At 41.6% G+C, this 14,663-nt stretch overlaps 1 protein-coding gene across 13 annotated transcripts in view; it reads right to left on the bottom strand.

The window, feature by feature from the left end:
- TAFA1 (TAFA chemokine like family member 1) overlaps positions 1-14,663 on the bottom strand; it is a 219,923-nt gene that overhangs the window by 156,914 nt on the left and 48,346 nt on the right. For 2 of the 13 annotated variants that reach the window (XR_011154701.1, XR_011154714.1), the window contains 3 exons: positions 3,024-3,107; positions 1,373-1,665; positions 237-347 (listed from right to left, as the gene is read on the bottom strand). The exons of 8 other annotated variants lie outside the window; for them this stretch is intronic. The gene's annotated coding sequence lies outside the window, so the exon portion shown is untranslated. 3 more of the 13 variants (XR_011154706.1, XR_011154702.1, XR_011154708.1) reach the window with 3 other exon arrangements.

The following is a 14,663-nucleotide window of genomic DNA, read 5'->3' as shown; positions in this document are numbered from 1 at the left end:
CATTAATCCTGAGCACAAGTTGTCCATAATTCCATGTCCCCTGCTCCTCAGGACCCTGCCCAGATCAGTGCAGCTCAGCCAGTGATGCAGACTGTGCAATACTTACCCTTCCCTTCAGCATTCATTTGCGGCCCCTCTGCTTCATGCTTTGCTCAAAATCCAAATGCAGCAATAAATGAAACAATAAACTTGCTGAATTCCCCACAAAAGAATACTTTATTCACTATCCTACTTACACAGGCAAAGAGATGGGTGTCCTGAGGAAAATACAAGCACTGAGGAGCCTTGCCTCAGGGAGAGCAGCAAGCTCAGGAGACTCATGGAGAAGATGTCGCTTTGCCTAAAATCTGCATGGGACAGACAAATGGGATAAATGGATGTTTTAAGACTTAGCTGTAATGAAAAACAGCACCATCAATCATTTTATTGCTGTTGCAGAAGGGTTTCTGTCTTTGCCATGTGGGGAAACTGATTTTTGCTGAAATGCTTTGCCGGTGGAAATTCTGCATTGTCAGCAACAGCTTTCCAAGGACCACAAGGATTCCACCAGCAAGGACCCCACGTGCTGTCCCACCTTTCCCTGGTGGTCCACAAGATGCCAATATTCATTTCACATTGGTCCACAGAACCACATTAAGCCATTAAGGTTTGTTTTCTGTTCATTATTATTGAAAGCTTAGCAATAAGGCCAACATTGAAGGGAACCCTCTGAAATTTTTGGGTTGTTTTGACCAAAAGACTTGTACAACCACTGAAGAACTGTACCAAATCACACCCATTTTTAGCCACAGATTTTACATATGAAATCACTAAGCAGAGAGTGCTTGGAGAATTTAGATACTTCTCAACTAAAAAGTCCAATTTTCTGTGATATATATAAGCTATTGTTTATTTTTTATCCTCCCTGTGGAGTGATATCTATCATTTTCAGCAGGAAGCCAGGGCTATTTGTTTTTCAAAGATAGCTCTTTGGAATTAATTACTCTGGTATTAGACTAAGTGACAAACAGGTAGTGCAGAACCGAGGGTAACAAGAAATTTTGTCTTGCAGCTTTTTAGAGTAAAATTATTCTCCTAACCTAACTGACAGCATACCATTAATCACTATTTAACAATTATTACAGCCAACACATATTAAAAAACAACTCTAGATTTCTCACTGCTAGTTACGCTTATTTCATTTTCTAATTGCTGGCTTAATTTTTTAAATGTCAACAAAAGACAATTAAATCCTTGTTATAACTGTTCAAGCCAAACATATATAATGAAACTTAATAGATGCATCCTGCTTAAGATTCTGTTGGAGTTTCTTCCATGTGATGGCACTGTATCAAACATGACAGCTGCTCTCCAGTGCCTCATGTCAGCCCACCTGAGGTACCTCTGCTCCATCCGGTGAGTTTGGGTGTGGTTTTGGCGCTCCTCAGAAATGGCAGACAGTTAAACTCTCCACTGAAACATTAATTATTAAGCTGTTTCTCAAGATGCCAGAGCCAAGATGGCAATTGCAAAATGTCTGTCAACATTTTGACTGACAAATACTGGTTTAGCTTTATTAACCACTCTCTCTGCTGTGATTGTCAGAAAACAGCACAAGGCAATGTTTTATGGTCACCAGCGGACTCAGAGACGCTGCCTGATGAGTCCTCTTTTTGACACTGAGAGCTGCAAAGAAAAGAACAAAACTGAGCAGCACCTGCTGACTCGCATGAGTTTTGTGGCTCAGGGTACAGTGATAAATCAGCTTAAATGAGAAAGCTGGTTTATTATGCTCTCATCCTCCAGCAAACTCTTCCTAGCTTCTGCCACGGTTTGTTGCCATCTTAGTTCTGCAGATAAAACTCTTTATTGGGTCATAATATACACTGGATCTCTAAAAGCAACGTGCTTTGCAGGGAGGATGGGAGCAGCACATAACCACAGGGTGAGCAGGTACAGAAGGTAAAACTCAGAGACAGTGTCAGTCACAGAATCATTATGGTGGAAAAGACCTCAAAGAACAACAGAGTCCAACTGTTAACCCAGCCCTCCCATGTTCACCTCCAACCATATCCCCAAGTGCCAAGTTCACACACCTTTTGAACCAGTCAGCCTGTTTTTGTTAAAAAACAGAAAAAAATCAGCAGTGGTTGATGATCATCACAAGAGCAGTGACTCTAAAATCAGACATAACCTGCAAAAACTTTCACAGACATAGTTCTCACAGGGGTGTAACCCTGTTGAAGCCAATTAGATAATGTGTTCTGTGTGTCACGTTATGTGGGATTTCAGGTGAAACACAGGTAACATGGCCCTATATAAATATATCTATCTATCTATATATATATATGTATGTATGTATGTATGTATGTGTATATATATATATATGTGTGTGTGTGTATATATATATATCTATATATCTATATCTATATCTATATCTATATATCAGTTTAAGAAAGCCATGGGTGAAAACCTGCCAGGAAGACTGTCAGTCAGGAGTGTGACAAAAATCATGTCACCAGGCCAAGTAAATGTCCATATTCATGAGTTCAGCACAAAGGAGAGGGACCCCATTTTACCCTATTAGCTTTTAAATGTGTCCCAGCATAAGGAGCTGAACACAAAATACAACATCCAGCATACACAACAATAACTCCACATTTGGAAATGAATCACAGAAAAAAACCCTTTCTAAAGGATGTGTTGTTTCAGAAGACAGTGACCTCCAAAAACAGAAAACTAGAAAGATAAACTCTCTTGCTCCTGGAGTTTTCTTAGAGAGCACAGTTGCCATACAAAAATGAAAACAGAAAGTAAGTTTAAAGTAAATGGATGCTTTTTCCTGACTATTGCACTGCTGACAACAGATGCGTTTTCTAGTCTCTGGCAAAACATTAGAGAATTTCCTGGTTTAGGAGTAGAACTGCTCATGGAGGCATCACCAGTGGACCCAGCTCAGCCCAGTAAGAAAGAGAATATCCAGCCACAGAATACTTTGCTCCCTTTGCTTTATAGCAAGAGCCTACAAACCAACAGGTCCTGACCTTCAGCTGAGCCTTCTGACAAGAATACAAGAGCGGGACTGGAGCAGGGGGACAATTAACTGCCAGACTGAGAGCAGACTGTGGCTGGAAAATAGAGAGAAGAAGAAAGTTTGTGTTAAGAATCTGACAGGGTAGATGTGGGATGATTGATCAAGTCAGCATCATAGTGTCTCAGAGGCTCAGGAAGGGGACAGGGAAAGGCAAGGTAGTGAATTTATTTTTAATTGCGATAAGTTTTTTTTTTTCTTTTTTTACCCCAAGGACAGAGAAAAGGTGGGGATGTGCATGGAAGAAAGGGCTTTTTGGGCCAAACTCCATATGTGTCTGCTTGTGTCTGATTCTTTTCCTGTTTCTCTTTTTAGGGTGAAAAAAAAATAAAACATACATCTTAATAAGTCCTTTTTTAAAAATAGGTGAAGATACAAGACTTTCTTGAAGCAGTTGCCATGGAGAGGCTGTTCAAGTGAAGAATAATTACTAGGGCAAAATCACATACAATATGGGGACTGATCCTTCAGATTTTACCCATGCAGAACTCCCACAGAAGTCAACTTGTTATCACATAGTTTTAGCAAGCCAGGAAAAGAAAAAGAACTCATACTTCACTCCTTCTAAATGAAAAAAAAAAAAAATTCATTTGTTTGCATAACAGCAGAGAGAATAGGCTTTTTCAGCAAAAGCCTTTCTTCTAAAGACTCTGCAAGCCACCTTATAGCACAGGTGGGATGTTTTCACTTTTAGGATCAAAGAAGTTAATTACTGAGCAGTAATTTGTAAGTGCATAGTGTGCTTTTTCCCACAGCATCAGAAATATTGCAGAATGTGTACTTAAAACAAAATGAGGTCTCTCTTTTTTATTTAATCAAAAATAATTGCAAATCCAAAGAGAAACATTTTTATACAGGTTCCAGCTGGCTATTGATGCTGACTAGCAGAAAGAACCAACATTTCTTTGTCCTGAACACACATAACTCCAAAATTAGAGATTTGTCTCTTCAAACAACAGTGGTTACACAAGGACTCCTAATGCTTCAAACTGCACCTTGCACAGAAGTTCCAGCAAATTAATTCCCCCCTCACCTGCATTGCCTTCTCTACTCCTCCCCTCACCCAGCTTCAAAGCAAAGCTCTGAGGCTGGGAGTGTTCCCCTCCCAGCTCTGAAGGCATAGTTCACTGGGGACGTGCCTCTTGCATTCCTCAAAAGAGTCCCGTGCCTTGGTGCTTCGATGCTACCCTGCAATATCATCATCCTGAAAGCACATGGTGCTCTTTTCAGAATCTGTGCTACCAAAAAAAGACACGGCCCTGCTCGATAGCTCCTTTCTATCACCCTGCAGAGTAGAGGGATAACAGCTACCACAGAGCTGGCTGAAGCACAGCTCTCATCATTTTACCACGGTGCTGGGACATAAATCCGCATGGCTGTGGGTATGGCAAAGGGTGGAAAACCCTGGGGCAGCCTGAGCTCCACTGCTCTGGTAAGAGAGATCACCCCTGCCAAAGTTTGCTGCCTTTTACCCAAAATATGCCACCATGGAAGCGCGACAAACAAAAAGAAAGGAACCCTCATTCTGGGAAGCATGGGGTATTTATGCTGGTACAATTAGAGGTGTGTAATTGCACAGGTGTAATTACACCAGTTAACTTGTCCATGTAGAAAAGCCCTGAAGCCCCTTGGCTTCAGTCACTGCCAAATACCCACAAACTCTCAATGGCCCATTCCCAAAATAGCAATTACCATTCATGAAACATCTCTGGAAAATGGGGAAAATACTTAGAGACATGATGATCTTCAAATGGATCTTTCTGTTGTGTTTTCATGTGCTAAGCAAACTACAAAGCTTGGTTTGTGGTGCAGGGCCTGTGATCAGAACACACCTGATGGGCCTATTTCTCTTGTCCAACATCCATTTCAGAGGAACAATAAAGTAATTACATATTGGGGTCAGGCTTACAAGACCCGTGGTCCTTATCCTGCAATTTAGTCCTAAAAGGAGTGTGAGTATATGGGTTCCCAGCCGTGGACTGAAGTCCAGCATTGCCAGCTGCAGGGCTGTTAGGAAGCCAGGTCTGACCCACATCACCCAGGATTCTCAGCATGCTTCCTGTGCTGTATTTGGCAGAAACTTTCCCACAGTCTTAAGCAGTTTAGTATTTTGGGTATTACACCGAGGGAAACCTTGAAAAAACAAACAAACTCCACAACCCAGTGATAAGAACAAGATGATATTTTTTTCGTCAATTATCCCAATTAAGTCACCAGTTATCACCTCCTACAGCAGTAAAAAGAGAACACAATTAGAAAATTTAATTAATTAAGCTGAAGGCAATTATACCTATTTTAAACCCCCCAATCCAGTAAGAACAGCAGACCAGATCAGTGAAGCAGTGAATATTTAGTGCTGAAAGAGGCATTGAGCCCAAACATCAGATTCTGCAAGCAGGGGGCTGGCTGGGGTGATCCATTCCCCTCCAAACCTGTCCTAGGGGTGTCTTCTATATTCTGCTCACAACCAGAATTAAAGACAAAACAAAGGCTGTCCTCTACGTCACACTGAGGGAGGTGAGAAGCAACCGTCACCTTCTTGAGCTACAAAAAAACCAAAGCTGAGGTGGGGGCACAAATGTATGTTTTTATCATTATAAATAAAGGCATTGTGTTCCATTGACTGTCATAAATATCAGGAAAATCAGACTGATAAAGAGTAAGGACCTGGTTCTTGACAGAGTCAAGCCCTCAGTAGCTCCCAGAAACTCAGAAGACTCTATTAGAGCAGTAGGACACCAAAGTTAAAAAAATAAACAGTAGGATGGTATATAAGCTGAAAACTAAATGATAAGAGCTAAAAAAAAAAAAAAAAACCCAAAAAAACTGCAGCCTTAATGAGCTATGCTTAAAATACAGGCAATGAAACCCCACTGAGGAGGAACTAACAGCAATATTCACTGCTATTTTCATAAAATGTTGTAATGTTTGCACAGATACTGAGGAAGCCAGCCCAGCTCAGGCACACAAATTGAGGTGGAAAAGATGGGTCAGGAGAGGTGCTGAGAAGGGTGACCCAATTAACATCCATGAGGGGACTGCTCTACCAATTTCACACTCTTCCTAAAAGAGGGAAATTGTGAGAAAACCAAGCTGAAAATACACCATTTAAAATTTCTGTCCACTCAGAGGGAGGAGGTCCAAATGGTGCAAACTCCATTTAGAGACAGAAGACAAAAAGTAGGGTGAGACCAGGGCAGATGGTTGGGGCAGAAGGGAAGTGCCTCTTTCACCTGAAAACAACCTGGGGGCAGAAGCAGTGGATAGTGGAGGGACCGTGGGCTGAAACACAGCCCTCAGAGCCTGCCCACAACCTCCCACATCTCCTTATCCAAAACCCAGCAGGGATCAATCAGCAAAACACCCTGGGTGGCCTCTTCAACGCGGTAAAAAAAAAAGTTCTTTTCTGTGCTGCTTCACCATGGCAAGTGCAAGAGCAGTTTTGATGTAAACTGAAACAAGCTGCTAGGAACAAAAATAGCTGCACATTCATTTTATCTAGTTTAGGTAAATTGGTGTAAACCTGTTTGCCAGCCACTGCCCTGGAAAGAAACTGAAGTGCCAGGAAAAAGGAGATGAGGAGGGTGGTTATCCCTGGGACAGCAACCACTGGGACAGAGGGAGAGCCAGGGTGGGCAAAACACGAGGGTTTGCCTTTGAGAGGGCAGGAAGGGATGTGAGAAAGGGAGAAGCAACAGCAAGATGTGAGAAATGAAATGTTTTAAAGAGTAAGATAAATAAATGAGACAAAGGAGGGATGAGGAAAGAAAAGCAAAGAGGGAAGAACGAAGCCTGGATCAATCCTTGGTGTTCTCTGAGGTGTGACTTTGGGGGTGTCACCACAGGAGAAGAGGAAATTTGAAAGTTTTACATTGGGGCTACTCAGCAACAGCAGGGATGGGCTCCTGAGGTGCAGAGGACAGGCAGAGCTCTCACAGGAGCTCCATACAGATCTGGGGAAAATACCCCGAGGCAGGAATAAGGCAGGAAACAGTAGCCTATGACTTAATTTTTGAAAATGGCAGTACCAAATACTCTCACTGGCATAACTGAGAGTGCCAGAGACATGACATTACAACTCCAGCAAGACTGCATTTAGAAAAACACTTTTCCATTGATAACACAGCTTTCCAATAAATAAACACAATGAAAATAAAGCATGTATACACATTTAGTGTTGTGGAAATAAGATTGAGAAATACACATGGAAATGAACTGATGATTTACACACAATTAGAGATTTTCTGATTTTCCCTCTCCCATGATTTTCTGCCGATAAGTCTATTAAAACAATAGACAAACAAACTTGAAATACTGCTGATGAATTCCCAGAAGCCCAAAGAGCACATTTTTCAGAGCTGGTATCTAACGAATAGAGAGAGAGAGAGAAAAGCAATTAAATAAGAAAAAAAACCCAACAAGCAACTCATTCCTCAAATGACTCATTTCTCACTTAAAAGGAGTCTCTTTCCTCTGCCTCCACTGCCCTTTAACAGCTCCTTCATGCCAACACCACTTCAGGTCATGAAAGGATAACAAGTCCCAGTTCTTTTCAGGATCATTTCCTGACTGTTATCCCATGCAGGGAGCTTGGTGTCACCTTTTGCTGTACAAAGCTGATTCCCCATCCAACTTGAGCTTTTGATTTCCTCCCCTCCCCAGGGACTATTTTTGACATCTTTTATCCAGCATTTTTTCTGTCAAAGAGCACTTGTTGACACTCCTGCCTAACAGCTCTTCCATTAGAACACAGAGCCATCTCAGGTTAATTTGCAGATGGCCACTTGTTTTCTTGGGAAAGCCAAGGTTCCCAAGGCTCTGCAGTGGGATAGCTTCCCAATTTGGCATTATCTGTGCCAAAAACATGACTGCTGTACTTGCTGTGCCTAATGCACACAGCAGCATTTGGTTTTGTGCTCATGCCTCCCCAAGGAGCTGTAATGCTTCAGAGATAATTAACCTATGGACCTTTTGACATTATTCGCAGCAGAAACGGGTTTTAGATGTCCACATAGGCTCTATGAGCATAACAGGTGAGAGATGGCCCATTCTTGTAGCTGAAGGACATGTGAAAATAACTTTCCATAACTTTCCATGGCTGCTCCCACACAACAGCCCTTTTCACTCACAGTGAAGAGCTGAGGCTCCCACAACAGTGCTTAGATCCTTTCTTGTTTCAGATCCTATTTGGAAACGTGTTTCCAAGACCCACTGTTACTGGATAAAGGAACATTCCATTGCTCCTGAGCACAGTGGTCTTCTTCTTTGGATATCTGAAAACAGAGGGAGCTGAGTACCAAGAATCTGGATGAAATATGGATGCCTGCTCCTGGAAGGATAAAAACAGCAGGGGAATAGAAACTTCAGTTTTTCCATTTAGATGAGGCATCTCCATCATTGGTAAAAGTGTCTTACATGCTGATTATGGGGCAGAGAGAGGAAAACATTGTAAATTGCTGATTTCACTGTTCTTCCAGATAACACAATAGGAAAAATAACTCAGATGTCAATCTGTGCTCTCTCTCCAGGACAATGTATTGCTAAGAACTGGCACAAGCAAGCAATTTAGTACTTAATAAGTACCTAAGAGATTAGGATCCTAATGAGTACAACTGAACTACCCAACAGCCCCTAAAATCCAATGAAAGCCTGGTAATAAACTGAAAGAGAAGCTAGATTACGTGCTTCAAAACTCTCCCTTTTTTTTCTTTCGAACTGGGTTTAAAAACTTGCTTTGTTAATTACTTATATACCCATGTTTTTGAAAAACAAATTGAACCTTGCCCCTGGCTTTCTGCCAAGCATGGAATTTTGGGTGTTAGGTGGTTTTAGCGGCCAATGTAACAAATTGTGTAAGAGGTTTGGGAGGTTTTATTGTTGTTATTATTGGTTTGGTTTGTGTTTTCTTGAGCTTTTCAGCACTGAATAACTGTCCTTCACTTATCTTCTTGTTTAGGTGCCAGAATAGTGTAATAGGGGCTACTTGCAGAGGGCTGCAGTGCCAAGGCCACAGCCAAGGACAGGGGCCACTCTGCAGTCCTGTCCATCCCTGTACTCCTCAGAGTGCTTTAGGCCCTGGCAGTCACAGCAAACAGTAAATTTTTTCCCCAAAGGGTTTATCAAATAGTTAAACATTAATGCTGTCAATATATGTTTCACCAAGACAATTACAATTATCTGGTTTTCTGAAACTCCCCTCCCAGCCCCCGCAGTATTTAAATAATTTATGCCAGGAGTTGTGAAGTTAAGAGACTTAATCCTGAATATTCTTTCATTACAAAGTATTGTAGCCCACAGCACTGAGAATAAAATTAGGCATATACATATATATATATCAATCCAATACATGGTCTCCATGTCAACGCAGTGCTGCAAAACTGCAAAAATATCATTATTGGGAGTAACAGAAGATTTTTTTTAAACTTTTTCTTGCTTGAAAAAGAGTATCATGGAGCTCACATGTATGTGAATTTATTTCAGTAACACTTTGTCCTCAATTTATCAAGATCTGACTGAATCCTGTTGCACTGGATATTAAGGAGAATTGTTGAGTTTTCACTAAATTCAGTCAGGTTTGGCTTCAGCAGCCAGATCCATGAAAAAACTGCCCAAGGCCTCTTGGAACTCCAGGCTGCACATGCAAACCCATCCAGTTAATGTGACATGATTGAACTAATGGAAGACACAAAACCATATGGCATTTTTCTAGTTCAGAAAAATAAAACCAGATTAATTACTTAATAAGTAAGTAATGATTACATGAAATGCAAATGAAAGTAAAGAAAGGCTTCCCAGAGCCCTGCTACCCTGCAGGTCTCTGATTTCTGTCCCACTGAATTTTGAGGAGCACAGAGTGACAATCATCTGGGCCCCAGATCCCTAAGGAGACAAAGTTTGCAGTGCCAGGTACAGGAATGCAGCACTGTGCACGTTGGGAAGTGTTTTAAATGGCTCTAAAAACAACTGAATGAGAAAACTCATAGCAGATGTGATCAGGGGACTGTGAGTGGTCTCAGAGGGGGATTCTGGCCCTCACCTCACCTAGCTGTGGTTTTGAAGTAGTTTGGGACTTATTCAAGAGGAGAGGAGGATGGCAAGAAGGTTCCATACCTTCTCAAGGGACCAGACAGGCTTCAAAGACAGGAATTTCCAGCACTTGCTTCTCTGTATTTAATGCCAAAAGGCAAGTGGTTCCCCAGCTTTTGTATCCCCACACATACCCCCCAAAATAAAAAATGAGCTGAAATTATCTTAATGAGAAACTACTTATTGCAAGTGAAAAAGAAAAAAAAAAAAAAAAAAGAAATAAACTTTTTGAGATCCAAAGGCCGTTATATAGCAGCAAAGTATCAGGAAAGCTGAAGTCAGATGCTCCACAGACCAGAGCAGTAAGTGCTGATCTAATTAAATATACAACCAGACTCTCACAGCTATCAAATGCTGCTTATTAAATTAAATAAACAAAAGCTGATTAATAAGACACTTGGTGTTAAATGGTTAGCCTCCTGCTTGCTCTGCAATGTTCATTCTATAACAATAAATGAAAAATCAACATGCCTAAGCATGTCTAAATCTGGGCTATAAGGATTCTTAATAAATTCCTGCAGTGAGGCAGACCAAACAAAGAATAACTGGCATGAAAGAATGATACAGCATATAGTAAAAAAGCAAAATTTGAAGCACTGTCACAATTACTATGAGGTCTATTTGATTCTCAGTGAGGAAATAATGAAATTGGTTGGACCAATTTCCTTTATGACTAAAATGAAATAGGATTCAGGGGTCCTGCTCTCTGGAAAACGTTCCATGGTACAGGCTCAAGAAATCCAAGTGCTAGCACACACAAAGGTTGCTCCCTGTCCCCCTCAATGGTGCAGATGACTTTAGTCCCAACCTTGTCAGGTCTGTACGTGGTGCAAAGGTCCTGGGCAGCAAGATCTGTTCAGAGAAATCCCAACCAGGACAGAAAGCTGCAATAAAGCCTTTAGCTTCCATTGTAAGGAAATCAGGTTAATCTTCTGTTTTCTAACACCAATATTCCCAAGAGATTCAAACTCCGTCTTCAATCCCAGTTGACCACCCACCTCAGGGTGTGAAGCTGTCGTGCCCACCAGCCCCATTAGACTAGAGGGCAAGCACCTGTATCAGTATGGTACTGTGACTGGTTTCTCCAAATAACCAGAGTAAACAGTACAATGGTTCCCTGGCACAGCTGTGGAGCTCTGGAGAGCCCACCCAGCAGGCAGCAACACCCCAGCACTGCTCTCTCCTGACACATCCCAGCTCCCCCATTCCTGCAACACACCTGAGCCCAAGGTGTCTGTAGATTACAGCCCATATTTGAGGACTTCACTGTTTGGAAAAAAAAACTTGTTCTAAGGAATATTAGGCCCACATAGGGGGATGCTGAGCTTTTTCAGTTTGACACAGGAATTACAGACCCTTCAACATCTCCTTTTCAAAACCATACACTTGAGTAGAACAAACTCAGGGAAATGTTCCTATTGAATGAGTCAACCAAAAAACCACCTGGGAACACTGCAGCTCACACTTCCTTTCCATGGAGGAGCAGGTGAGAAGAAAAATACACACCAGATATTAACTGTGCTGTGTAATACACACTGAAAGGTGTTCAGGTGCAGCTGTGAATTTGTGGCTACATAAACTTGTAGAGAATAGGGAGAACAAGGTGGATGCAGTCAACCCTGAGACAAGGTCTTTGCTTGTTGGATAATCAAATGAAGTTTCCAAAACCTTTAGCTGAAAAATAATTGTTTTAGAGCTTTTTGCTGCAGGAAAATTACTGAGAAGCAAATTATTAATGTAGTGTGGCTTAGGTACTCTATAACATCTCTGTGAGAACATCCAGGGCACAGAAAGCATAGGGCAGAATATTAAACTTGCTAAATCATAAAAACAAAGACAGAAAATCAGCTGGTGTGAGGGTTTCCAGATAGAACAACAAGGGGTAAAAAGAGCACTGAGATTTTGCACAGCAAAACACTCCCATTAATGTTAAATAATGAGGCTGTGTGACTTAAGTTATTAGAGTGAAAGATTATTTAATATCCAGGTAGCTTGTTTATCATTTCTGAAAAAAAGTAAAAAGTACAAGGCAAAGGCCAAGTTGAGGGTTTTTTCTTCTTTCCAAGCAGTGTTCTAATTCAAATTTGTTCTTGTTTTGCCCAGCGAAGAGATGTCCTACATGTTAGTTTTTATAAGCCATTATTTGTCTGGTTCATAAGAGGGGAGAAGAAAAAACAACAGCAAAATTTACTTTCTAAGAAAGAGTAACAATTGCCCAAGAGTTATTTGCCAAACTTTCTATGCTGATTACAGCTAACAGTGGTCAGTGCTTTGCCTGCACGGTAACACAGTGCAAGATGCAAAGAGGCATCTCCTAAAAGCTTCTACCTTGGCACTGAAGCAAAACTAACCCAAAACATGGTCAGTTAAAGCCATTAAACAGAGCAGCTGCACAGGAGTGAGTCACAAATCCATGACCCCACTCCCCAGTGGGATGGTGCCAAGACCTCCACACTGTACTAATGAGGGAGGTTAACGAGCTCATGCAAAGGTGAAATGGACAGCACAACCAGGATGGAAAAAAATTGGATCTGATGAAAGGGGAATTGAGGGCCAGCCAGTTATTCATTCTTCACATGCACTGAACAGAGGAATCACCAGGTGGATCTAGTCTTTCCTGGGCATAAACACGGCAAAATACTCCTGTCCTGAGGGGGAACTTGTCTCTACAAAATACCAACAGCAGCATCACAGGACTGATGTGATGAGCCCTGTGTGAGATGCCACATGCAGCCTGTATCCTCCCCATGCTATGGTTCAGCTGTGAATCCTGCAGTCAGAAAACATCTCTACTGGATTATGGCTGCCTGCCCTGGATTGTTACAGCTCGTTTAAAACTGCTTTTTCATTTCTTCACATAAATACAACACCAAAAGAGGTGGCGTTCCATCATTAAAAGTAGTTCACATCCAATTAATAATTGGTCCTCTAAGGGAGTTTCAAATCAGGGCCTGGACTTGATTTGATATCCCAGGCACTATATGAAGAGGCTGAGGAACAACTTGTTCTCATTCTGTGTGAGTCACATCCTCTCGGCATCCATGCACTCAGGCATTCCTCTAAAGAGGAAAAAACCCTATGTTAATTTCCAGGCATATGATCCTCCTCTGGGGTTTTTTTGTTGGTTTTTTTTTTTTTTCCTCTGTTTAAGATTAAGCTTTTAGAGTTATAATGGATATTGCATCATCAGACTAGCTTTAATATGTAAAAAAAGGGCTAATTATATGCTGTTTGGTGGTGGTAGCAAAAATAAAAAATCAAAGCAGTTTTCTTTATCTTGTTTTTCCTTTGAATCCTCATGGCTCAGGGAAAGCAAGGAGCTGACAGCCTTGGGCTATGAAGAAAGGCTGGGTGAAATTGGCCCCTGTGCAGACCACAAAAGGCAATAGGCTTGTGAGCAGCTTTCTCCGGATTAATACGCTCCTGCAAGTTTAATTTTCATCCTCTAAAAGCAGACAGGGGATGCAGAGAAAACAGAGCCCGGTTTCCCCCACGAGGGAGAGCAGTTCAGCCCACCCCTCACGGCTTTCCTTGGAAGTGCCTGTACAATGCAGAGCTGAAGTGGCAGACATTGGAAATGTTTTAAAATTCCACTTGCCCTGGGGCAGATGGCTGTGCCCTGACCACTGCTCTCCAGTTTTTGGGAAGAAAACATGGACAACACAAAGGCTGGGATTTGCTCAGCATGAGAAGGTGTCTCACACATCTTCAAAGCCTGGTTCTGGTTGAGCCACCATGAAGGTATGGACTGGAAAAGCTCTTGAAACCCAAGAGGCTTTGTCATAGTCTGGAAAGCAAAAGGATTTGATTTTTAAGGGTTGTTCCAATAGATCAAAAGCTAGTGCCCATTATTTTTCATGTTTTCCTGACTTCCAAAGAAATTTCAAGACTCTGCCAGCATCCTGGGGGTTTTATTTAGAGTGCTAAGGAATCAAACTGGGCAGGCAGTGGGAGTCCAGCACTGTGGGGGAAATTCCTCTCATCTCCATGCCAATGTTTTCTAAACCAGAGCCAAAGGCAGAGCACTTAGCTGTGCATCCACCAAATACCACAGTTTTTCTGAATTGCAAAATTTTTCCTCTAGTTAATCAGTAACACAATAGGTTTGGATGTTCCTAATTCTAATGTAATGATTGTGTGAGTAAATCATCCTGGCTGGACTCTGGAACTGCATATCCACCCAGCACTGAGTCCATCCATACAGAATTCCCTTCTGCAAAGTATTTCCTGTACTTCCAAAATATCCATGTAGGTGCACCATACCGTTTATATACTTCACAAACTGGGATCTACATTTAAGATGTAGCAGGATGAAGAAAATAACACAGATCCATCACATATATGCATAAATTCACACCTCAGTACCGTGAGCAACCTTTCCTGCATTTGATATGATGGATAAAGAAATAGTTGTAGGGAGAAAAAAAGTGAACAATGCAAAAAATAAATCTTTGTTAGATAAGGAACACAAACACATTGTTTTGGCAGCGGTCTCTCTAAATGTAGT

Source organism: Aphelocoma coerulescens, chromosome 12 (genome assembly GCF_041296385.1).
Source record: "Aphelocoma coerulescens isolate FSJ_1873_10779 chromosome 12, UR_Acoe_1.0, whole genome shotgun sequence".
Taxonomy (NCBI): Eukaryota; Metazoa; Chordata; class Aves; order Passeriformes; family Corvidae; genus Aphelocoma; species Aphelocoma coerulescens.
This window is presented reverse-complemented; position numbering and strand designations above follow the sequence as displayed.